This window comes from Pteropus vampyrus, unplaced genomic scaffold (genome assembly GCF_000151845.1).
Source record: "Pteropus vampyrus isolate Shadow unplaced genomic scaffold, Pvam_2.0 Scaffold302, whole genome shotgun sequence".
NCBI classification, from domain to species: domain Eukaryota; kingdom Metazoa; phylum Chordata; class Mammalia; order Chiroptera; family Pteropodidae; genus Pteropus; species Pteropus vampyrus.
This window is the reverse complement of record NW_011889083.1, coordinates 2,141,515-2,169,002: the sequence shown is the minus strand read 5'-3', so window position 1 is coordinate 2,169,002 and position 27,488 is coordinate 2,141,515. Positions and strand designations below refer to the sequence as shown.

Genomic DNA, 27,488 nt, shown 5'->3' with positions numbered 1-27,488 from the left:
TTCCTATGGGCAACTCCATGCAGCATGCTCCAGGGACAGTCCTAATAAACATGCATTTATTTATCGTTAATGATTCTACCAAGTATTGCTTGGTGGTTTGGAGGGAGGGCAGTTGTTAATATTAAATAAAACACGAAGTTACAGTTACAGATCAGTTTGTTCCACAAATTTCTCTGAGCTTCTATTTACTACTTACAAGGCAGTCTCGAAGGCACTAAAGAAAACAAACTACATCAAACACATCTAGGCTCCTACTGGTCATGTCACACTGCATGAATTCTACATGCTATATGATTTAGTACTTTACGGAAGTAACATTTAATAAATTATTTTTAATTTTAAAAAAACCTGTGTGGATTTCTCAAGAAGTTAAACATAGAATTATCACATGACCCAGCAATGCCACTCCTAGGTATGCACCCAAAAGAATTGAAAACAGGGACTCAAACAGATACTTGCATGCAAATATTCACTGCAGCATGATTCACAATAGCCAAAAGGTGGCAATAACCCATGTCCATTAACAGACAAATGTATCCATAAAGTGGAATATTATTCAGATATAAAAAGGAAAGACACTCTGATACACTCTACAACATGGGAAGATTATGCTAAGTGAAATTAACCAGACACAAAAGTACAAATGTTGTATGATTTTACTTACATGAAATAAGAAAATTCAGAGACAGAAAGTAGGTTAGAGATTATCAGGGGCTGTGGGGAAAGGGAAGTGGAGACTTACTACCTAATGGACAGTGTTTCTATCTGGGGTGATAAAACATTTTAGAAATAGATAATAGTGATGTTTATACAATACTATGAATATAATGCCACTAAATTATAAACTTAAAAATGGTTAAATGTAAATTTTCATGTTATATATATTTTACCACCATAAAAACAAAAAAATTTTCTATGTAGGACACTTATATTTTTAGACTTCTACAGACTCCTAAATCACATCTCAGTCCACGTAAAGTATACAGATAGACCACAAACAAATTCAGTTTCAAAAAGACAAAAATATAAATATAATGAATAACTTATGCTAATAGAAAAGTATTCTAAATATCTTAATCAAAAAAGCAGATTAAAAAACAACATTCATGGTAATATCTCATGTTTTGAGGGGAAACTTTTATATAAAAGGGCATAAAGAGATTTGACATGATACACTAAAATATTAACCTTTTTGCCTATGAACAAGCATTACTTGTGTAACAAGAAAAAAAATTTAAATGTGCTCACAGTACCATGTAATCTGACTCTACAATGTTATAAGAAAAATATGAAAAAGTTGAGTTTAAGAGCTAAAGATTTCTACTGACAAAGATGCCCAGTAGTTTTTTTGTGATTTCCAAGAACTCAGTATGTATGCATTACAATATTTATTGATAAAATATCCCTGGAAAAGCATATAGGGCATTTTATATGTATTTACTTTATATGTATTTACTTTATATGTATTTACTTAAAATAAATAAAAACTGGCCACTTACTAGATATTGATTCTTAGTGAGTTTGTCATCCAACATATTCTCTCTCCCTCTCTGTTTAATGATTTTCACCCATTTCAAGATCATGTATGTTCCCTATATCTTCAGTAAAGTCATTCATAAAAATTCTAAACAAATCAGAGCCTTCTAAAGGCTTAGAATCAGAACTGTCGAAAACTTTCTCTGAATTATACTGGTCTCCGTACTATCTCCAAGTCTAATACAAGTTGACTGCTGCAGCGGTTGTTTATGGCATTTCCCTGACATAATAATCTAGTAGGAAATAAAGAGAGGGAAAACTGGTTCCCAGTTTTAGTGGTGATCACCTCTTCCTCATCTAGGTGCCCACAAATTACCTAACAATCTATTCTAGAATCTTACCCAGAATAAAAAACAAGCACAATTTTGTAAAAGTTAGAGAACCCACTATCTTCTTTTTTCTAGAAGGGAGAAAAAAAATAAACCTTCCTTCCAGTCACAGAGTAAATAAGAACTAAAATCAAGTTGAAATACAGAGTTCTCTTCATTAGATATAATTTAGAAACAGAATGGATTAGCACTATCAGAAATATAAGGGAAAGTGATGATAATTTAACCACAGTGATGAGTAAAAATAAATCATGAAATAATTTTTAAATGTTATGTCAAAGAATGTCCTTATTCATAAGAGATGTATTCTGAAAAATTTAAGGGCCAAGTTTCATAATATCTTTCACTTACTTTCAAGTAGTTAAAAATTACACACATAAACACATACATACACATACATACACATATGTAAATAAGCTAATATAGAACAATGTCAAAATTGTTACATCTAGGCATAGCGTAAATGAGAGTTAATTAGACTCTTTTTAAACTTTTTTGTTATGTTTAAATTTTTCATAATAAAATGTGAGAGGAAAATAAAATCTGTGACATTGCTCTGTAGACCATAATACATGTACACAGAATGGATATTGTGACTGTCAACTAATTAACATGGAGAATTATTTGAAATATAGATAAAGTGTTAGAAAGTTATCAAATCACATTGTCATGAAAATGCCAGGCTCCATACAGATTTTCTAAACAGAGTTTTGTTTTTCACATTTTTTTTTAACCTAGCTGACAAAGGATTCATATTTTTAGGAACTCTCATGTATCCAGCTGATAGCTTTGTATAATACTTTGGATCAGTTTCTATAAACTAGACTCATTATATCAGCAATCACAGCCACTAAGGCCTGAATACAGAGATTGTTTTGCTACTCCTAAGGCCAAAAGAGAAATCCATGCCATACAGAATAAAAAACAAGGCAAAAACAATTTTTCCTCTAGGCAGTAAGATGCATAACTTAGAATTATAGAACTAGCTAAAAATCATAGACATGAATAATGTCCCCAATCTAAGTTTAATATGAGTTGAAATGTATGTTATTGTTACCAATCAGACATAAAGAGAAATCAAGCCTACAATGAAACTTAAAATTATTATAGTCTGATGGAGGACACTGGCAAGATCCAAGGAGATTGAAAGGGAAGTCCCAGCTATTCATTTATTTTAGTCAGAATTATATCTGTAGGTCTAAAATATTCAAATGTACACTAATGTCTTAGTAGTAAAAGTTATGAAATCCACCTAATACTTCCCCATTGAGAAGCCCTATTGAAATTGTAGAGTATTTGTTCAATAAAATCTGAAACTTTAACTACTCAGGATAAAATATCAGAATGTCCTGAAAAAAAAAAAAAAAAGCAAAGAAGTAGGAACTGTAAACATTGAAGATGACACAGAAATACAGAACAGAAAGAGAATAATTACAGAAAAAACAATCTCTTAGATTAAAAGAAGAAGGAAGAAGAAGAAGAAGGAAGAAGAAGAAAGAGGAGGAGGAGGAGGAGAAGAAGAAGAACTACTGAGAACATAAAAAGAAGGGCCTGAGAATGAAGACAATGGGAGTTAGGTCAAGGTGAGAGTAGCCACTGTAGAAAAACAGAACAGGGCTACAATAATGAAGAACAATTTAGAAAAATCAAAGTTTCAATAGAAAAAGAAAAAAACCTAAACTATGCTATAGAAAAGATGTAGGAAAACAGAGCAGTAAAGTCAGGACAATTATCAGGTGTTGGGTTCAAAATATATCTAGTAAACACAAATTCTAAATTTGCTGGATTGATCCAACAGAACCAAAGCAGATGATCACTGATTCTCATCTTAACATATAAAAGAAATTATCAATCGGCCAAATAGATAAGGAAAGTAGCAGCAGAGCAATGATGTGAAAGTTGAGGCGGTGGTATAAATAAATTTTGGAATTTGGTTCTCTAATCAAGTAGACTTACATCTATTGGATTAGATTTTAAACTTTAACAAGGATGGCAAACAAGTCCGGATGATATCAAAAGTTTTGTTATTACAAGAGAATTACACAAAGAGAAAAAAAAATGATATCCTTACTTTTTTATTTTGGTTTACACTGAGTAAATAAGTACTTTCTGTCCCCACAAAAGGTGGCCCCCAAGTTCGTGTATCATCTCCAGCTCCTGAAAATACTAGTATGAGCTATTAATCTTTAACTCTGAAACATCATGGTACATTTCAAACCAACAGGCTCATTCACAGGTGCCTCACCATCAAGGTCAGCTCACTCCAGTGAAATTAGCAACCGAGAGGAAAACACAAGAGCTACTTAGAACTCCTATGGCCTCCTCCAGGTTGCTTATACAATGTGTTAAGAAGTATTGTCTCTTCTTCAATTTTTTTGGTAGAGTTTGAGAAGGACAGGTATTAAACCATTTTGTACATTTGATAGAATTCACTAATGAAGCCACCTGATCCCAAACTTTTACTTTTTGGGAGGTTTTTGATAGTTGTTTCAATTTCCTTACTGTTGATCGACCTATTTAGACTTTCCAGCTTCACTAGTGAATTCTAGAAAACATTCAAAGATAATTTAATACTTGTCCTACAGACCAATATCTCTGATGAATACAGATGTAAAACTCCTAAACAAAATACTAGCAAATTGAATACAACAATACACTGAAGAGAATACACATCATGATCAAGTTGAGTTCATTCCAGGGACACAAGAATGGTTCAACAAATGCAAATCAATCAATGTGACACACCACATAAACAAAATAAAGGATAAATCATATCATATCAACAGACGCAGAAATAGCATTTGACAAGATATAGCATCCCTTTATAATTAAAACACTTATTAAAATGGGTCTTGAAGGAAAGTACCTCAATGTAATAAAGGCCATATAAAACAAACCCTCAGCTAATATCATACTTATTGGTGAAAAACTGAAAGCTTTTCCTCTAAGATCAGGACCAAAACAAAGATGCCTGCTCTTACTACCCTTATTCGATATAGTATTGCAAGTGCTAGCTAGAGCAATCAGGAAGTCCTAGCTTGAGCAAGAGGTAAAAAAAAAACAGCATCCAATACGGGAATGAAAAAGTCAAATTGTCACTTTTTGCAAATGACATGATTCTTTATATAGAAAAACCTAAAGACTCTACCAAAAAAAACTACTAAAGACAATAAAATACAGTAAAGTCGCAGGATACAAAATCAATGTACAAAAATCTATTGTGTTCCTATATACTCACAATGAAATTTCATAAAAAGAAATGGAAAAAAACAATTTTTTTTGTAATTGTAACAAAAGAATAAAATATGTAGGAATAAATTTAAAATATGCGAAGGACCTATACAATGAAAACTACAAGACACTATTAAAAGAATTGAAGAAGACACAAAAAAAATGGAAAGATATTCCGTATTGATGGATTGGAAGAATCAACAAAGTTAAAATGGCAATATTACCCAAAACAATATATAAATTTAATGCAACCCCTATCAAAATCCTAATGGCATTTTTTAAAGAATTAGAACAAAAAAAATTATCGGATTTGTATGGAATCACAAAAGCCAGAGCAATACTAAGAAAAAAGAACAAAGCCAGAGGTATCGCACTCCCTGGCTTCAAATTATACTACAAAACGACAATAGTCAAAACAGCATGGTATTTATTGGCAGAGAAACAGATACACACACCAATGGAACAGAATTGAGAGCCCAGAAATAAATCTACATATATATGGGCAAATAATTTTTGACAAAAGAGCCAAAAACATACAGTAGAGAAAAGAAAGCTTCTTCAATAAATGGTGCTGGGAAAATTGGAAAGCCACAAGCAAAAGAATGAAACTAGACTGCTATATGTCACCATACACAAAAATTAACTCAAAATAGATCAAAGACCTAAATATATGACATGAAACAATAAACTGCATAGAAGAAAACATAGGTACTAAACTGACAGACCTTAGTCTTAGAGAAGATTTTATGAATTTGACCTCGAAGGCAAGAGAAGTAAAAACAAAAATAAATGAATGGAACTATATCAAACTAAAATCTTCTGCACAGCAAAGAATCCATCAACAAAACAAAGAGGCAACCTCTTGAATGGGAGAAGATATTTCCAAACAAAGCCTCTTATCAGGGGCTAATATCTAAAATACATAAAGAACTCATACAACTCAACAACAAAATAACGATCAAATTAAAAAGTGGGCAGAGGACCTGAATCAACACTTCACCCAAGAAGACATACAAATGGCCAACAGGCATATGAAAAGACATTCAACTTCACTAGCTATTAAGAAAATGCAAATCAAAACCACAATAAGATACCACCTCACATCTGTAAGAATGGCTGTCATTAACAGGACAAGTGTTGGAGAAGGTTGTAGGGAAAAAAGAACCCTCATCCACTGTTAGTAGGAATGTAAATTGGTACAGCCACTATGGAAAACAATATGGAGGTTCCTCAAAAAATTAGGTACAGAATTACCATATGACCCAACAATCCCTCTTCTGGGTATCTACCAAAATAATTGAAAACATTTATCGGTAAAGATATGTGTACTCCTATGTTCATTGCAGCATTATTCACAGTAGTCAAGACATGGAAACAACTGAAGTGCCCTTCAAATGATGATTGGATAAAAAAGATGCAGTACATATATACAGTGGAATATTACTCAGCCATAAGAAAAGATGAAATACTGCCATTTGTGACAACATGGATGGACCTTGAGATAATCATGCTAAGCGAAATAAGCCAGACAGAAAAAGTTGAAAACCACATGATATCACTTATATGTGGGATATAAACCTAAAAGCAACAAATGAACAGGACAAACAAACAGAGCCTCATAGACATGGACAACAGACTAGTGGTTACCAGAGGGGAGGGGAAGAGGGGAGGTAGGTGGAGTAAAAGGGGTCATATATGTGGTGACAGAAAGAAATCTAACTAATGGGCAGTGAATATACATTGCAAAATATATATGACTTACTGTTGAATTGTACACTTAAACTTACTGGATTTTGTTAACCAATGTCACCGTAATAAAAAAGAAAAAAGAAATAGAAAAGAATGAGTTAGAATAGAGTATCTGAGTTCCTTTTTGGAGGACTTTGATTCCTTTTCCTTCTCTCCTTCTTCTGTGTCCTATTTCTTCCCTTTTACTCTCCCCTTGTCCTTGTCTTTACTTCATCTCACAGTGAAGTAGTATGGCCATGCCCATACCAATTTCAGTCTCAATGGGAAGGCTTGTGTGGGCTAAAGATGACCAGAATCAGAGCTGAGTGCCTGAATATTCCTTATTACCTGTGTGACCTTGGACAATTTGTTTTATCTCTCTGTGTCTCTCTGTCTTCTCATTTATAATCTAGGAATAATGCATTACATTAGCCCACAAGGTTGATATAAAGATTAAACAAATATAGGCAAAGTGCTTAGAAATGGCACTATAAGTGTTGTTAACATCATTCCATGTTACATCTCAATTTCTATCAGAGGCTTTCAGGTGCATGTGAAGAGCCTGGCTTAAACCTTAGCCCTTGGCACCTATAAAGAGTAAAAAAAGATCATTAGTATAGTTCAGAGGAAAATAAATAATGGAGAAGAAAAAATAATCATTTCCTTTCAATTCTCTCTTCATCCTATATAGAGCACATGAATATTTTTAAAACTATTAAAAATATTTATTAGCTTGTTTCTATGTTTTAAAGGGAGTAATAGCTTTACCTGGTCTTTCCATTTTTATAACTTCTGCTCCAAGATCTCCTAAATTCATAGTAGCAAAAGGCCCCATCAGTACGCTATAATGTAAACAATGATAAATAATTACCATCTTGAAGATTTTTGTATAAATTCTAATCTTAATAGTCTATCAACACAGACAAGCTCATATAACAGTAGTAAGAATTAAGATCATTAGAACTGTTCAAAAAAGTGATTTTATCTTATGTATCAAGAACTTTAAAAAGTATATTTCCTATGATGTAGTAATTCTACTTCTGGAATTCTATCCTAAGGAAGAAATTAAAAGATTTCATAGACAAAGATTTATGTAAAAGAAAGCCTAATTTATAATAGTGAAATATTGGGGGGATGATTAAGTAATTTTGTGACAAATATATAATAAAATAACACCTTATATTTTTATGGGTAAAACTATAATATGATTCAAATTTCTGCTTTTAAAAATTATAGATAAATATGCAGATTAGAAAGAAATGCATAAATAGTATACTGTCTTTTAGAATGATAAAATTACAGGAATTTTTTTCTTTCCAAAATTTTGATAATAAGCATATAAGCAACCTGTTATAATCTAAAATACAAATGAATTTTTTGAGAGAAAATTAAAATTCAATCACTAAAACACAGATAAGCCAATGCAAACCTTGTTGGATCCAGAATTTTTACACCATCAATGGCTTCACATTGTTAGTATCTGGCAAAACAGAAAATATGTGAAGGGTACTGATTATTAATTTGCAGGAGGAAGAATGCAAAATTCTTCATATTGTGTTTTAAGTAATCTCCATTACTACTAAAAATGTTATTTCTTTACAGTTTTCCTGCTTTATATGCAATACAGGTAAATTGACCTTGTCTAATTAATTCAATCTGTAAAATTAAAACATCCAATCCCAGATTATTCCCAATTAATTAAGTCCTCAGCTACAGTTAAAATAGTTTGTCTAATGAAAAATAAAAAGTGAGAGAGGGTAGGAAAGTATAGGCTGAGCAGAGAGGATTTTTAGGGCACTGAAAATACTCTAAATGATACTGTATTGTTAGATATGTCATTAGATAGTTTTCCAAAGACAAAGAATGCATAACACCAAGAGTGAACCCTAATGCAAAATATGGGCTTTGGGTGATTATGATGTGTCACTGTAGGTTCATCAAGTGGACCAAAAGTATCCTGTAGTGCAGGATGCTGATCATGGTGGAGGCTATGCACATGTAGGGGTAGGAGATATACAGGAAATCTCTGTACCTTCCTCTCAATTATGCTATGAACCTAAACCTTCTCTAAAAATATACAGTCTTAAAGAAAATAAATAAATAATAAACTAAACAAGCAGAAAGTACTAAAAAAAAAAGTTACAACAAAGACCTCTGCATACTTGTTCTACATTTAAGACAAGGAGGAAAAAATGAATTTTAAAAGTGTATTAAACAACTTACAATCATGTGTGTTTCCTTTTTCTCTTCACCCATCAACTCTAAAAATAAGTAGATATGTCAGTAATTACATCAATAATTCACTAAACATATTCATAATAAATCACAAAATCAAATTCTAGTCAAATGGCTTACAAAGTTTAGATCACAATGACTGAGATCAGGCTGAACTTACGGGGAAAAAATGATGAAACTAGTGGTTCGATATATTTTTTTTAAATAGACTTTATTTTTTAGAGTTTGTTTTATATTCACAGCAAAATTGAGCAGAAAATACAGGGAATTCCCATGTGCCCCTTTCCCCCACACATACACAAACTCCCCCATTTTCAACACCCCTCACCAGAATAACAACTGATGAATCTACATTGCTAAATCACTATCACCCAAAATCCAAAGTTTACACCAGGGTTCACTCAGTGTTGTATATTTTTGGGGGTTGGACAGATGCATAATGACATGTATTTATCATCATAACATCATACAAAATAGTTTCATTGCCCTAAAAATCGTCTGTGCTATTTATCTCTTCCTTTCCTCTAACCCCTGGCAATTTCTTTACTGTATCTACAGTTTGCCTTTTCCAGAATATCATACATCTGAAATTATACATTAGGTAACCTTTGCAAATTAGCTTATTTCATTTAGTAATATGCATTTAAGTTTCCTTCTTGGCTTGACAGATCATTTCTTTTTAGTGCTGAATAATATTCCACTATCTGAATATACTCCAGTTTATTTATCCAGCTTCCTACTGAAGGACATCTTGGTTGCTTCTAAGATTTGGCAATTATGAAGAGAGCTGCTATAAACATCATGTGTAGGTTTTTGTGTACACATAAGTTTTCATCTCATTTGGGTAAATATCAAGAATCATGATTGCTGAATCATACAGTAAAAGTATGTTTAGTTTTCCACTCTTGTCTTCCAAAGTAGCTATGCCATTTTGCTTCTGCATTGCATTTTGCAATGAATGAGCATTCCTCAGTTCAATACATTTTTTAAAAATCTCAATATACAAAGCTCCATCAACAGTGGGTTAAGAACGAGGGTTACAAAAGTTATACATTTACATGTACACTGTCATAGACTTGAGATGGATCACAAGGGGTACAATGACTGTTAGCTAGGGTAGAGTTCCTCAACCCCTGGGATGAAGACTGGTACTGGTCCATGGCCTGTTAGAAACCAGACCACATAGCAGGAGGTAAGTGGTGGGCAGGCAAGTGAAGCTTCATATGTATTTGCAGCCATTCCTCACTCTAGCATTACTTCTTCAGCTCCACCGCAGATCATCAGGCATTAGATTCTCATAGGAGCCAAAAAGGTTGGGCACCACTGAGCTCTAGTAAGGACTACTGAAATTCCATACAATGGACATTCTCTCCTTGATATAAAACAACTTATTATTTACAATAAGAAATTGTTGTCACAACAATAGAAAATATGTAAAGTCCATATGACTGGTACATTATTATCTTGGAAGCATACTTATGCAGGAAAACAAGTTATGCCCAGAAGATAAATTGATGAGCAAAGGGTCAGAAGAAAGAAGGTAGCTAAAACAGTGTATAATGTGGTAGACAGTTACAGCATGGCCTCCACAAATCATATTTCCAGATACCGATACCCTTGTATAGCCCTTCTATATCCTTATATGGCTCTGGGCTTGGACATTGGTCTTGCTTTTGCCAGTGGAACATTAGCAAACAATACTAGCAGAGGCTGGTAAGTGTTTGCACACTAGGGCTTGACTTTTGGGAAGAATTACAAGATGAAAGAAAAAATAGAAAAAAGCTCAGCCATCCCAGTCACTGCAGCTGTCCCAGTTGAGGCCCCAGATATGTGGGTGAAGCTATCTTAGAGCACCTAGATCCAGCCACATGAGTGAGTTCAGGTGAGTCCAGCAGAAGACTCACAGAACTTTGAGAAAATATAAGCCATTGCTCTTATAAGCCACTAATTTTTGAAGTGATTTGTTATGTAGCAATAGATAAAGAGATACGATCGCTTATGGCACAGATAGCCTATTTTGGCAGCCAGAGTGATCCTTTTAAAATGTAAAACATATAATGTAATTTCCCTGCTCAAATTGTTCTTATGGCTTTCTATCAAACTTAGAATGAAATCCAGTATCTTACCACAGCCTACAGGTCCTGCTTGTTTGGGCCCTTGGCAATCTCACTCCCTATCATTCTCCTTCTCATTCTTCTCCAGCTACATTAGCCTTCTTGCAGTTCCCTGAACACTCTGAGCACATTTCTGTTTTAGGGCCTGTGACAAAAACAAAGATTTACCACTCAGATTAAGCTTCAAAGAAAAGGCTTTCTGTACCTCTATAAGAAGTATGGTTAGCTTACAACTTCCAGTATTAGCTTCACCAATGTCCATCTCAGCTGAGAGAGCACACTATTTCTAGGACAGCCCCTGGTCAAATGATTGAGCAGTCACTCCCTAAACCTGGAACTCTTCCTCCACACACTTGCATGTCTTGCTCGCTTTATTCAAATTTCTGCTCAAATATTACACTCTCAAAGATCTTGCCTGATCATCCTATCTAAAGTAGTACCCCTCTAGGTTCTGGTCAAGATGATGAAGTAGGTAAATGCTCTGCTTGCCTCCTCTCATAACCACATTAAAACTGCAACTAAATGACATAACAGTCAACCTAGAGGACAATCTGAAAACAAACTGAACAGAACTCCTATAACTGGGGATATAAAGAAGAGGCCACATCAAGATTGGTAGGAGGGGAAGAAACATGAAAAGGGCTGGACCTATACCCACGTATGGTGGTTGAGCATCAGAAGAAAGGGATATCTCAGCTGCAGAGGCCCCCCCGGAGGAGCGAGGGGCCCCAGTCCAATAATGGGCTCCTAAACCCAGGGTTCCAGTGCCGAGGAAAAAGTCCCCACAAAATATGGCTGTGAAAATCAGTGGGGATTCCAGTCATCCAAATGAGAGGGAAGGCAGCTGAAAACCCAAATGTCCCTTTAAAGGGCCAACATACAGACTCACTTGCTCACAGGAGGCATTCACCCTGGGCTCCAGCAGAGGAACAGCACCGTGGGAGGTGCAAAGACATACAGGGAAAGACTGAGTTGTGTGGCTTCAGGGTGAGAGCTGGGGGGACAGCCGCCATTGTTCCTGTGTTGAGCACTCCTCCTGTGCACCCTACAGGTGGGCATCATCTTGCCTGTGTTGAACCCTCTCCCTACTCAAGGCTTAATCTGAATCTGCATTGACCTCATGAGATCCAATCATTCCACTCTGTAACTCCCTGAGATCCCACCCCACCTAACTTCGATTGCCAATGGCAATGTCATTGCTAGAGAATCAGCCCCACTCTGTACTATCTGCAGGAAGCTTCTTTGGCAGCCATCAATAGGCCTCAGCTCTCACACCTCGGGAGACTCCTTCTATGGTGGAAAACCAGCCCCAGTTCCAGCTGCAGTATTTCTCGAACAAATCTCAGGGGTCTACAGGCCCAAGGCAGGCAGTGGCTTGGTTCGGTGTGAGCTGAGACTTTTGCATGTGGCCACAGGCTCAGTACTGGCAACAAAGCTTGATCTCCACTAACCTGGTGAACACTACTTGCTTTACCCTGGTGACTCCCTGAGACCACGCTTCACTCAACTCACATACATCCTGAAGCTCATTCAGCTGCTGAGCCTTACAGGTAGCTAACAGGCAGCCTTAGGCCTGGGGGTGCCCTGGGACTTATGCTGAACTGACCGAGACCTGGTAATGGCTCAGGTTTGCTGCCTGGCCTCTCCCATGTGCCTCTGGGTCCAATACAAGAAGTGACCAACCACGGATAGCTCTATAGCTCCTACCAGGTAGCCCAAGGCAGGTCACAGGCAATGACTGACCTTAGCCTGCAGGGTAGCCCCTCCTAAGATGCTCCAGAACCAACACACATGGTTGGCATTAGACCTCAATAGAGAACCACCTGATTAGCCCCACAAAGTGCACCCCAAAGGGTGGTATCAACAGGCACATGAGCCTGCTACAGTAAATCCCACTCCATGGAGTCAGCCCCTACACAGCAGTTCATACCTGGTTGGTGTGGCCAATTCTCACCCACTAAAGTGCCAACAGCAATCAAGCCTCAACTACAACAGGAGGGCACACACAACCCACACAAGTGTCACTCCTGGAGCACCAGGCACAGGTGATCAGGGACAATATGCCACTGATCTACACAAGACACCTACCACATAAGGTAACCCGAGTAAGACTGAGAGATGTAGCAGATCTACCTAATACATAAAACAAACACAGAGAGGCAGCCAAAATGAGTGAACAAGAAATCATGTCCCACACGAAAGAACAGGAGAAAACTCCAAAAAAATAAATAAATAAATAAAATGAAAGCAAGCAACCTACCAGATATGGAGTTCAAAACACTGCTTAAAAGGATGCTCAATGAACTTAGGGGAAGAACATATCATCTCAGCAAAAACTTCAACAAAGAGATAGTAAGCATAAAAAAGGACATAGAAACCATAAAGTAGAACCAGTCAGAAATGAAGAATACAATAAATGAAATGAAAAATACACTAGAAGGAATCAACAGTAGATGAGATGAATCAGAGGACTACATCAAACTAAAAAGTTTTTGCACAGCCAAGGAAACCATCAACAAAATGGAAAGATAACCTACTGAATGTGAAAAGATATTTGCCAATACATCTGATAAGGGGTTAATATCCAAAATTTATAAAGAACTCACACAATGCAACACCAAGAAAACAAACAATCCAATTAAAAAATGGGAAAAGGACCTGAACAGGCATTTCTCCAGAGATGACATACAAATGGCCAACAGACATATGAAAGGATGCTCAATGTCACTAATCATCAGAGAAACGCAAATTAAAACCACCATGAGATAGCAGCTTGCACCTGTAAGAATGGCTATCATCAGTAAATCAAACAACAAGTGTCGGGAAGGATGTGGAGAAAAGAGGAATCCTTGTGCACTGTTGGTGGGATTGCAATTGGTACAGCCACTATAAAAAAATTTGGAGGATCCTCAAAAAATTAAAAATAAAACTACTTATGACCCAGTAATTCCACTTCTGGGTATTTATCCAAAGAAAACCAAAACACTGATTTGAAAAAATTTATGCACCCCTATGTTCACTGCAGCACTATCTGCAATAGCCAAGATATGGAAGCAACCTCAGTGTCCATCATAGATGACTGAATAAAGAAGCTGAGGGATATACACACAATGGACTATTACTCAGCCATAAAAAAAAAAAAAATGAAATCCTACCATTTTCAATGACATGGATGGATCTAGAGGGTATTATGCTAAGTGAAATAAGTCAGACAGAAAAAGACAAATACCATATGATTTCACTTACATGTGGAATATAAGGAATAAAATAAAATGAAAACAGACTCATAGATACAGAGAACAAACTGGTGATTGCAGGATGGGGGCAAGTGTTGGGGAGCTGGGTGAAAACGAGAAAGAGATTAAGAAGTACAAATTGGTAGTTACAAAATAGTCACGGAGATGTGAAGTGCAGCATAGGGAATACAGTCAATAATACTGTACTAACTATGTATAGTACCAGGTGGGTACTAGACTAAAGGAATCACTTTGCAAAATATATAAATCTCTAACCACTATGCTGAATACCTGAAACTAATAAAAAATATTAAATATCATCTCTAATTGAAAAATAATAAAATAATAAAATAAAAAAATTAAGTAGCATTCCTCTGAATTTCTACATCTGCTTTTGTTTTCTTTTTAATACTTATCATTACCTACATTACATTATATATTTATTGATTTATTTTATTACTGTCTTTCCCACTAAAATGTAATTACAATGAGGGCAGGATTCGTCTGTCTTCAATCCTCATGCCTAGAACAGTGGCTGGCACATGGTGGGCACTCACTAAGAATTAGTTGAGGATCACTCTGGGAGGCAGTGAGAGGAGGAAAGAATCCATAAACTTGACAATTAGTATGACCACTACAATGGAATGAATATGTCACTCCCAAAATTCATATGTTGAAATCCTAACCCCCCCTGTTATGGTAGTAGGAGATAGGGCCTTTGGGAGGTAATGAGGTAGAAAACCCATGAATGGAATTAGTGCCCTTATAAAAGGGACCTTTGAGAGCTCCCCTGCTCCCTTTCTACCATGCAAGGACACAGCAAGAAGTTGGCAGTCCTCAGTCCAAAGAAGACCTCACCATAATCCAACCATAGTTGCACTTTGATCTCAGACTTCCAGCCCTCAGAACTGTGAGAAACAAATTTCTGGTGCTTATAAGTCTGGTATTCTGTCACAGCAGCCCAAAGTAAGATCATTAAGAGACCAGATACCTCAATGTCAGTTAGCTAATTTTTCTATCATCTGTACAGGGCTTGGATAGAGTGGGAAAACAGACGGTTAAACAAACAGACAATGAAAATGCTCTGCCAAAGAAAATAATGTATATTTGAGTGTACAGGTAAGCTTAGAAGCTAGAATGGAAAATAAAATGAGAAGAGAGAAAGCTGAGCAAGAATGGCAGGCAAAAAATCACCAGAGAAAAATTTCCATCAGTGAGATGGCTAAAGAACAATTTGAAGTAACAGAAATAGTTAATATTTGGTTATTAACTATCTCCAAAATCACCAAACAGGATCAGTAAAGGCTGGCACAAGCACATGTACCCATTTGAGTGGGTCTCCAAATCAAAGAAAAGAGGCTGAGTTGGTGCTGGGACAGAATGAAAAGAACAGGTATGGGCAGAGGACACAGTGAACACTCCCATTAAAAAACCTTTGTTCCTACTATGTGGTCATCATACTATGAAGACAGTGATGAAAGGCATCATATCCCTTCCTCCACAAGGACTCCATGGTCTACTGGGGCAAACTGAGACATATCACAACTACAAAGATTAGGGGCACAAACACTAGGTTCAAGTTGTTACTCTATTTACTAACCTCTAACCTTATTCTACTTTGATTTTCCTATTTGTACAATAGGGATAATAATGGCACCTATTTTATAGGATTATTAAAAAATTAAAGGAAACAATGTCCCATGAACATTTAGTCATGGTGCTCAATAAATGTCAGGTACTGTCGTTATTTCTATTTTCTCCCAACATTTGCCCCCATGTTCCTTAATTCGGTAAACACAATTCCTACTCACTCAATTACACAAATCAAAAACCCAACCAAAATCCTTAAATCCTCTCTTCACTTATCCCTCAAATTTAATTAAGAACCAATTACTGCACATTCTTTCATGAAAATATCTCTTGGCTCTCTTCTCTTCTCCCATCCTCACTGCCGCCACCACAATTCAGGTCACCATCAACTCTTCCCAGAGTTACTCCAACAATCTCCTATCTCATCTGCCAGTCTCCAATCTTGGCTCTCTTCACAACACTCTCCATAATGCTGCCAAAATTATCTTTTAAAATACAAATCAGTCCAACCTTTTCTACCTTATCTGTTTCTTGTCCTCTTCCCTCTCAGTTATGGCATCATCAACCACTCCAAGATAGAATTGAGAGATCATCTTCTCTACTCCCCATAATCAATGAGCCATCAATTTTCTGTTAAATCTCCTTCTCCATTCCTCCCCAGTTCCCTGGTACTGCCTCAGTTCAGGCCTTCATCATTTTCTATCCCAACTGCCTGCAAAGTCATCTTAACCTAGATCTGCCTAACACCTTGTCCCCACCAATCCATTCTCAATACTGCTTCCAGAGTAATCTTCCAAAATGAAAAGTCCATTATATCATTCTATTATTCATACAACCATTCATTCATGGTCCTTTCCCTCACAGAGCTTATAGTTCATTGTTTTTCCTAAAGTAGCAAATGATGCTATTTATTATTCATGGTTTCACTCCTGTCCACCTTTTCAATTTCAATCTGGAAAAAAAAAAAAAAGGAATGTCTTACTAGTCATACTTCTTTCAAATTCTTTACTTCTGGGTCTTTGCACATGCTCTTTTCTCTACCTGGAATAATCTATACTTTCTCACCTAGACACGTCCTACCATCTTTCATAATTCAGCCTTCCTTTGAAAGAATTCCTGCTTACCATCATATCTATGTCTCTATAAATAGCATTTACCTGAATTGTAACTAACTAGTTATTTTCAAGCAAATGATAAACTTCTAAGAAAAAAGACTTTTATTCTGCAGTTACAACATCAAGTATTAGTGCCTGACATGTAGTAAACGCTCAATAAATGTTTGTAGAAGGAAAGAATGTAGAGAAACAAGAGAGGAAAAAGGACATAAGGTCAGTCCTCACATTTTGCCAAAATATACTAACAGATTGCCATAATGGAACATTGTAAAAAATATTATGTAGTCCCATTGAAGCAATATTATAAATAGGGTTTCTAGGTGGCCAAGATGGATGCTGCAGGATGCTGCTATATGTGACATACTTATCTTCTGCCATATGCTCTTAATCACACAGACCAACCCTGGAGCAGTGTGGAGCATACACAGGCTGTGAGTATCTGGAGGTAGGGATCATTGTAGCCAACTTGGAAACTGGCTAATAACACTCTCTGTGGTTTTGATTTGTGGTTTTGATTTGTATTTCTGTGATGACAAGTGATATTAAGCATTTTTTCATATGCTTTTTGAACAATTTTATACCTTTTTTAAAAACTTTTGCCCATGTTTAATTGGGTTCTGTTAATGTGTGTACATACCTTTACCATTAAGTACCTTTACCATTCTGGTCATTTAACTCAACACACCACAACACACACATCATGCTGATAAAGAGAGGCTATTGAGTTTTGTTCCCTACAAAATCAACTTGTCTAACTTCAAATTCAATGCTTCCCGCCAACCTATTATTCAACTCATCTCTTCCCAAAATAGCTATCCCAAATCTTCTTCACTATTGATAAGCAAATCCCTTTCTTCTTAAGCTTCCTTGTCAAATAACCACACTGGGGAAAGAATTTTATCAATCCAAGACAAAATAACTAAAGATACTGATAGTCAGCAGTCATCCATATATAAATATCCAGGTATATCACCCTATATTGAAACTCACCATTCAAAAAGCCTATTTTAGTGTGCCAGAGCTGCCATAACAAAATATCACAGACAAGTGCCTTAAATAAGAGAAATTATTTTCTCACAGTTCTGGAGGCTAGAAGTCCAAGGTCAAGGTGTCAACAGGTTTAGTTTCTCCTGAGGCCTCTCTCCTTGGTTTGCAGATAGCCACCTTCTTAATGCCTCTTTATATGGTGATCCCTCTGCACACTATGTCCCTGGTATCTTTTTCTATATGTCCTAATTTCTTCAGTCAGGTTGAATTAGGGCCCACCCTAACAGCCTCATTTTAACTTAATTACCACTTTAAAGCCTTATCTCCAAAAACAATCACATTCTGAGGTACCGTGGTTAGGACTTCAACATATGAATTTGGGTGGGGGTGCGAGGAGACACCTATAGCATGCTCTACTCACGAACATCGTTTTCAATCAGCATTTTAATGCCCATGTCTTATCGTACAAGAGAACAGCCGAAAACCAAGAAAATATAGAGAAATCCCTGATGGAAAGAGAAAAACTAAAACATGAAAAAGAAACTCAGAGAAAACAGAGATAAGGCAGGTAAGAGAATTTTGTTTAATGATCATTATGATTCTATTGATACAACATTCTAGAAAAGGCTAATGATAGAAATAGGAAACCTATCAAAGCTGACCGAGACTGGGGATAAAGAGAGGGAATGACTACAAATTTTGATTTAATTATGGTGACAGCTGCATAACTCTGTGTTCTCCAAACTCATAGAACTATATAGCAAAAAGAGAATTTTACTATATACAAATTTAACCACCTTAAAAAAAAAACCTGTTATTGATATACTCAGAAACATGAAGATTTTCACCCATAAAACAAATACTTTTTTTAAAAAAAAGAATATTTAGAGAGAAGGAAGATGGCAGACTAGGTAAAAGCAGGGTTCTCCTCCTGCCAGGACCGTATTGAAATTACAACCAAATTATAAAATAATCAACATGGAGAATTACCTGAAGTCCAGCTGATTGTAACACCAACGTCTGATAATATGAAGGAGCTACATCGAAGCCAATAGGAGGGTCAAAGTCACAAATTGGGGCTGGACCCACACCCATGGGTGGTGGAGGATCACCAGGAGGGAAAGCAAGGCTGCAAAGGCTCTCTCAAAGAAGAGGGGGGTCCTGGTCTGATGTGGGGGCTCCCCAACCCAGAGAAGAGAAGATTCCAATAACTCTGACTATAAAAAGCAGAGGAGATTCCAGCCGTCTGGGTGAGATGGAAGGAGACTGAAACCTTAGACACTCCTTTAAAGGACCCACGCTCAGGCTTTCTGACCTGCAGACACTCACTCAGTACACCAGCGGTGGGTCAGAGGCTCACCTGGGATCCATACCGAGAAAGTCTGCATTACCAGGCGCCAGAATGCAGGCTGGAAAGGCAACCACCATTGTGTCTTAGTCTGGACTCCCTACCGGGCAATCTACAGACTGAGCCAGCTTGTCTGTGCAGACCCCTCCCAAGGGCCATTAGGAAGCGCTGGCCTGAGGGGATCAGCCCACCCCACCTAACCTGCAGATTGCCAGGGGCTTTTGTTGCTGGATGGCTGCCAAGCTCCGCGCCCATTCAAGGCCAAGCATTCATAGCTGGTGCCAGCACTGTGAGCCACATTTCCAAGATAGTTTCTGGCAGATCACAGTTGCCATCATGAACTTGGGCAGATCTCAGGAATCTGTTGGCCAGTCCCAGACAGCAGCTGGTCTTGCTGTGATCTGGGACTTCTGCAGGAATGCACAAATGGTTACCAAAGTTGAAGCAAGACTGAGGCTGTATTGATCTGGCTACCACTGTCTCTCTGAGACCCTTCTGCACCCTCCCTACAAATGTCCCCAGGCAGTCCATTGACAGTGAACTGCCACAGCCCTTCCTTTCCACAACCCATCTCCTAATCCAAACAAGCAACAAATTTTGGCTAGCACAGGGTGGGCACTGCACAGAAATCAGTGGCAAGCAGACCTCTGCTGCCTGCAAGAGTTGCAATAATGTGTCAGATCGGAGGGGTCTGTGGGACTGCCCCAGATGGCAGTTGGTCTCACTGTGATCTGTGACTATGGCAGGAACTCCCAAGCACAGAAGTTGCAGCAAAATAGGCTGTATTGGCCTGACAGCCCTTGTCTCCCCAAGATCCCATTTCACCCAAGCCACAAAGTGCCCACAGCCAATTTGAAAGAGGAGAGGAGGCATCTGAAAGTTAAAAAAAAAGATGCAAAGGAAAGGGCCTGCAGAAATAACCTACTCAGTCGGTTAAAACTGCTCTCTCTTCCCCCATTCTGTCCTATGCTCTTCAGTTAACATGTTTTCCACAGCTGCATACCCCACCTCAAGGATTCTCCAGCCCCCTCCCTATCTCTGTAGCTGTATATGAATGTCAAGACTGTGGAACTGTTTGCCAGCGGAGAGTGTGCAGCATTCAAGCGAGAGCTCAGCCTTTGGATAAGGAACCCGCTGAGCAGGCACCAACATCAATGAATGCTGCTCCCTGTCTGTAAGCCTAGGAGTCCTGTCTTTCTGTTCAAGAATCCAATAAAGGTGCTGATAACACCAAGGTCTCAGACTCTAGAAAGCAAACAATCTGTAAGACCAAGGGTCTGGAAATCCCTTCCCTGCAGCCCCCGACCCAAAACTCTCCCTCTCCACTCTGAGTAAGGAGGGACATGTAAAACCTCAAAGTAATCACGCGCTACTTGCATGGACATTGCAAGGGTATATAAGCTGTAAGAAATCTAACCAAGGGGAGATTGTGCTTTGGGTCTGTTGAATGCCGCACACTCTCCGCTGACAATAAATTCTCCTTCTTCCAAACAAAGTTGTCTAAGCATCTGAATTCCTCCATCGGGTGTCACCTCTTGCAACACATTGACAGGCAGCCTCCCATACCCTGCTTGGCTTTGGGGTTGTGTAGTCTGCACAGGCAACAGACCTTGGCTAGTGCATTGAGCGCATTTCAGAGTAAACAGTTGTGGGCAGACCACTGCTGCCTGTACAAGCTGCAATATCTCTTGAGAGGATTGCAGGGGTCTGTATTGGCCTGACAGCCTTCAACTCCCTGAGCTCCTGCCCCATTCAATACACAATGCGTCCGCAGCACATAGATAGGCAGCTGCCCCCGCCCTGGGATGACGCATTCAGGCCTGAGGTAGGCAACAGCTGACCTTGCTATGATTGGAAACTTGTACAAGAGCCACAGAGACAGTGTTAGCATGTAAACTGACACCGCAGTGGCGGGGGAAATTTACTCAATAGATCCAAGAGACTCTCGGGATCCCTGCACCACCACCCAACGTGCATATCACCCAAAGGCTCATCCAGTTTCAGAGACTTACAGGCAACTGACAGGCAGTGTCAAATCTGGAGGAGCACTGGTCCCTCTGCTAAACTGCCTTAGGTCAGGGACAGAGGATAACCGACTGCTGCCTACAGCGTTGTCTTTTCCACTTACCTATAGATCCAGCATAGGCAACAATCATCTGCAGATCACTTTGTAGTTCCTACCAGGTAGCCCTGAATAATCAAAAGCAATAGCTAATCTTTGCGTACAGGGGAGCCCCTCCCAAGGGGCCACAAAACCAACGCATCCAGAGGCTGGCATCAGACCACAACAGAGCAACTCCTGACTAGCCCCATAAGCAGTTCACATAAAGGGTAGTTGCAACAAGTACACAAGCCTACTAAGGCAAATCCCACTCAGTGGGGTCAGCCCCCACACAGCAACTCTTACTCTGTGGGTGCAGCCAATTCCCACAATCAGCTGCAGCATTAATCCCATCCACTGTTGTAGTGACAACAATAAAGGCTTGGCGAAAACAGAAGATCACATACAACCCACACAAAGATCAAGTCCAGAGCCCCTGGCACGGGTGATCAGGAAGAGTGCGCCACTGGGCCACAAAGGACATCTTCCACATTAGGCCATCTGGCCAAGGCTGAGAAATGAAAAAATATTCCTGATGCATAGAAATGAACACAGAGAGGCTAATAAAATGAGAAAACAAAGAAGCATGCCGCGAATGAAACAACAGGAGAAAACTCCAGAAAATGAAATGGAGGCAAGCAACCTACCAGAGACCGAGTTCAAAATAATGGTTATAAGGATGCTCAATGAACTTATGGGGAAAATGGATGAGCACAATAAGAACATCAACAGAGAGATAGTAAGCTTTAAAAAGAACATAAAAAACTTTAAAAGGAACCAGACAGAAATGAAGAATACAAAAACTTAAATGAAGAATACACTAGAAGGATTCAATAGTAGATTGGACGAAGCAGAAGGCTGAATCAGCGAATTGGAAGACAAAGTAGCTGAATACACCCAATCAGAACAACAAAAAGAAAAAAGAATTTTAAAAAGTGAGGATAGTTTAAGAGACCTCTGGGACAACATGAAGTGTAACAATATCCCAATCATAGGAATACCTGAAAGTGAAGACAGAGAACAAGGGATTGAGAATCTATTTGAAGAAATAATGACAGAAAACTTCCCTAACCTGGAGAAGGAATTAGACATACAAGTTCAGGAAGCACAAAGTGTCCTGAACAAGAGGAATTCAAACAGACCTACACCAAGACACATCATAATTAAAATGCCAAAAGTCAAAGACAAAGAGAGAACCTTAAAAGCAGCAAGAGAAAGGTTGCTAGTTACTTACAAGGGTACTCCCATAAGAATGTCTGCTGATTTTTCAGTGGAAACTTTGCAGGCCAGAAGGGACGGGCAAGAAATATTCAAATTTATGAAAAATAAGAATCTACAACCACGAATACTCTACCCAGCAAGGTTTTTGATTAAAATGAAAGGTGAGATAAAGAGCTTCCCAGACAGGTGAGAGCTTAAGGAATTCATCACCAATAAGCCAGCATTACAAGAAATGTTAAAGGGACTTCTGTAAAAAGAGAAGGGGTAAAAAAGAAAATGGAAATAACAAATATGAATAATAAAATGGCAGTAACTATGTACCTGTCAGTAATCACTTTAAATGTAAATGGATTAAATGCTCCAATAAAAAGAAGTAGGGTAGCTGAATGAATAAAAAAACAAGACCCATGCATATGCTATCTACAAGAGACCCATTTCAGATCAAATGAGACTCACAGACTAAAAGTAAAGAGATGGAAAAAGATATTTCATGCAAACGGAAATGAAAAAAAAGAAGCCAGGGTAGTGATACATAAAATAGACTTTAAAACAAAAGCTATAAGAAGAAACAAAAAAAGCATTAATAATGATAAAGGGATCGATAAATCAAGAGGACATAACCCTAATAAACATATACACACCCAACACAGGAGCACCTACATACATAAAGCAATTATTGACTGACATAAAAGATCAACAGTAATACACTCATAGTAAGAGACTTTAACACCCCATTGACACCGATGGACAGATCTTCCAGGCACAGAATCAACAATAACGGGTCTAAAAGACACACTAGACCAAGTAAATTTAAAAGACATTTTCAGAGCATTTTACCCCAAAGCAACAAAATATACATTCTTCTCAAGTGAACATGGAACATTTTCTAGGATAGACCACATGTAAGGACACAAAACAAGTCTCAATAAATTTAAGAAGATTGAAATCATATTAACCGTCTTCTCTGATCACAAAGGTATGAAACTAGAAATCAACTACAAGAAAAAAAACTGGAAAATACACAAACACATGGAGGTTAAATAACATGCTACTGAATGGGTTATTAATCAGATCAAGGAAAAAATAAAAAGATACCTAGAGACAAATGAAAATGAAAACACAATGACTCAACATCTATGGGACACAGAGAAAGTAGTTCTAAGACAGAAATTCATAGCAACACGGGTCTACCTCAAGAAACAAGAAAAAGCTCAAATAAACAATCCAATCTTACACTTAAAAGAACTAGAAAAAGTACAGCAAACAAAGCCCAAAGTGAATAGAAGGAAGGAAATAATAAAAATCAGAGCAGAAAAAAAGGAAATAGAATCTAAAAAAACAATACAAAAGATTAATGAAATCAAGAGCTGGTTCTTTAAAAGGATAAACAAAATTGACAGACCCTTAGCCAGATTCATCAAAGAAAAAAGAGAGAGGACTCAAATAAATAAAATCAGAAATGAAAGAGGAGAAACAACTATGGACTCCACAGAAATACAAGGATCATAAGAAAATACTATGAGCAATTATATGCCAACAAATTGGACAATCTGGGAGAAATGGACACATTCTTAGAAACATACAATCTCCCAAGACTGAGTCAAGAAGAAACAAAATCTAAACTGATTATCACCAATGAAATAGAATCAGTAATCAGAAACCTCCCAAAAAACAAAAGTCCTGGACCAGATGGCTTCATAGGCAAATGTTATCAAATATTCAAAGAAGAATTAACACCTATTCTTCTCAAACTATTCTAAAAAATTCAAGAAAAGGGAAGTCTCCCTAACTCCTTTTATAAGGCCACCATTACCTTAATTCCAAAACCAGACAAAGACATTACAAAAAAAGAAAACTATAGGCCAATATCTCTTATGAACATTGATGCAAAAATCCTCAACAAAATATTAGCAAACCGAATTCAGCAATACATTAAAAATATCATATTCCATGATCAAGCTGGATTTACTCCTGGGATGCAAAGTTGGTACAATATCCGCAAATCAATTAATGTGATGCACCACATTAACAAATCGAAAAATAAAAACCATATGGTCATGTCAATACATGCAGAAAAAGCATTTGACAAAATCCAGCATCCATTTATGATAAAAACCCTCAGCAAAGTGGGAACAGAGGGAACATACCTCAACATAATAAAGGCCATTTATGACAAAACTACAGCTAACATCACAACTCAATGGAGAAAAGCTAAAAGCATTTTCCTTAAGATCAGGAACAAGACAAGGATGCTCACTTTCACCATTCCCCTTCAACATTGTATTAGAAGTCTTAGCCACAGCAAGAAGACAAGATAGAGAAATAAAAGGCAACCAAATCTGAAAGGAAGAAGTAAAACTCTCATTATTTGCTGATGACATGATACTGTATATCAAGAACCCTAAAGATTCCACCAAAAAACCATTAGAACTGATCAATGAATTCAGTAAAATAGCAGGATACAAAATTAATATTCATAAGTCAGTGGCATTTTTATACACTTGTGATGAACTTTCGGAAAGAGAAATTAAGAAAACAATCCCATTTACGACTGCATCGAAACTATAAAATACCTGGGAATCAAATTTACCAAGAAGGTAAAACACCTGTTCTCAGAAAATTATAAGTCATTGAAAAAAGAAATTCAAGAAGATACAAATAAATGGAAGCATATGCCATGCTCATGGGTAGGAAGAATCAACATCATTAAAATGGCCATACTATCCAAAGCAATCTATAGATTCAGTACAGTCCCTATCTAAATACCAAAGGCATTTTTCAGAGAGCTAGAACAAATAATCCTAAAATTTATGTAGAACCAAAAAGACCCCGAATGGCCATGGCAATCTTGAGAATGAAGAACAAAGTTGGAGGTATCACACTACCTGATATCAAAGTATACTATAAGCCTATAGTAATCAAAACAGCATGAAATTGGCATAAAAACAGATACATTGATCAATGGAACAGAATAGAGAGCCCAGAAATAAATCCATGCTTATCCACTCAGTTAATATATGACAAAAGAGGCAAGAATATACAATGGAGTAAAGAGAGTCTCTTCAATAAATGGTGTTGGGAAAATTGTACAGATACAGAAGAAAGACTGACCGCAAAAGGAAGAAAGTGGATGACCTTCTTACACCATATACAAGAATAGACTCGAAATGGATTAAATATTTAAATGTAAGACCCAAAACCATAAAACTTCTAGAAGAAAACGCAGGCAGTAAATGCTCTGATATTGCTAATAGTAATTTCTTTTTGGATATATCTCCTTGGGCAAGGGAAACAAAAGAAAAAATAAACAAATAGGGCTACATTAAACTAAAAAGGTTTTGTACAGAAAAGGAAACCACCAACAAAACAAAAGGACAACCAACTGCGAGAAGATATTCGCTAATGATACATATAAGAGGTTAATATCCAAAATACATAAAGAACTCATACAACTCAACAACGACAACAAAATCCAATTAAAAAATAGGCAGAAGACCTGAACAGACATTTCTCCAAAGAGGACATACAGATAGCCAATAGACATATGAAAAGATAATCAAGGTCACTAATCATCAGAGAAATGCAAATTAAAACCACAATGAGATATCACCTCACACCTGTCAGAATGGTATCATCAATAAAACAAAGAACAACAAGTGTTGGAGAGGATGTGAAGAAAAGGGAACTCTCATACACTGTTGGTAGGATTGCAAATTGGTACAGACACTATGGAAAACAGTCTGGAGGTTTCTCAAAAAATTAAAAAGGGATATACCTTTTGACCCAGCAGTTGTACTTCTGGGTATTTATCCAACAAAAACTGAAACAATAATTTGTAAAGATCTATGTACCCATATGTTCATGGCAGCACAATTTACAATAGCCAAGATATAGAAGAAACCTAAATGCCCAACAACAGACAACTGGATAAAGAAGTTATGGTTTATATATACAATGGAATATTACTCAGCCATTAAAAAAATGAAATCCTACCATTTGCAATGACATGGATGGACCTAGAGGTTATTAAGCTGAGTGAAATAAGTCAGACAGAGAAAGATAAATATCATATGATTTCACTTATATGTGGAACCTACGGAACAAAAAGAACAAACTAATCGAAAACAGACTTACAAATATAGAGGACAATGTGGTGATGGGCCAGAGGGGAGGGGGATTGGGAGGCTGGGAGAATGGGGTGAAGAAGTACGAAATAGTAGTTGATAGTTGGTCAAGGGGATGGCGAGCACAGCATAGGGAATGCAGTTAGTATTAATGTAATGGCGAGGTAGAGAGCCAGAGGAGAGAAAGAGTAATTAGGGGGATCATTTTATAAACCATAGACATGTCTAACCAATATACTGTATACTTAAAACTAATAAAATAATTTTTTTAAAAAAATGAGAACCCAAAAAAATTTTTTCAAATGTATTTATTTCCCTCTTTTTCTAATGAAAGTTCACATGTGTAGAAGATAGCAAGCTATCACTATAGGAAAGTGTAAGCCAACTAAAAGGACAACTTACAATATATTACTCAATTCTGCAAATCATTTGCCAGTTATAAAAAAATTAAGAGATAATTTGGGTTCCCACCACCTTCATTTTTCTGCTCCCTTCTTCCCATGAAAAGTAGATTGGCTGGTGATATAAAAGGGACAACAGATGGAATCAGTGATGAATATGATGTGCCCAATTCGTTCATTTAATATTTGAGT

General features: G+C 37.2%; 1 non-coding gene across 1 annotated transcript in view; it reads right to left on the bottom strand.

Moving 5' to 3' along the window:
• The window catches only part of LOC105303227, a 37,021-nt gene that overhangs the window by 7,988 nt on the left and 1,545 nt on the right, over positions 1-27,488 (bottom strand). Inside the window, exons 2-3 of the transcript XR_002776567.1 lie at positions 8,254-8,304; positions 7,593-7,666 (exon numbers count right to left, since the gene is read on the bottom strand). This is a non-coding gene — a transcript (uncharacterized LOC105303227). The remainder of the gene's footprint in view (positions 1-7,592; positions 7,667-8,253; positions 8,305-27,488) is intronic.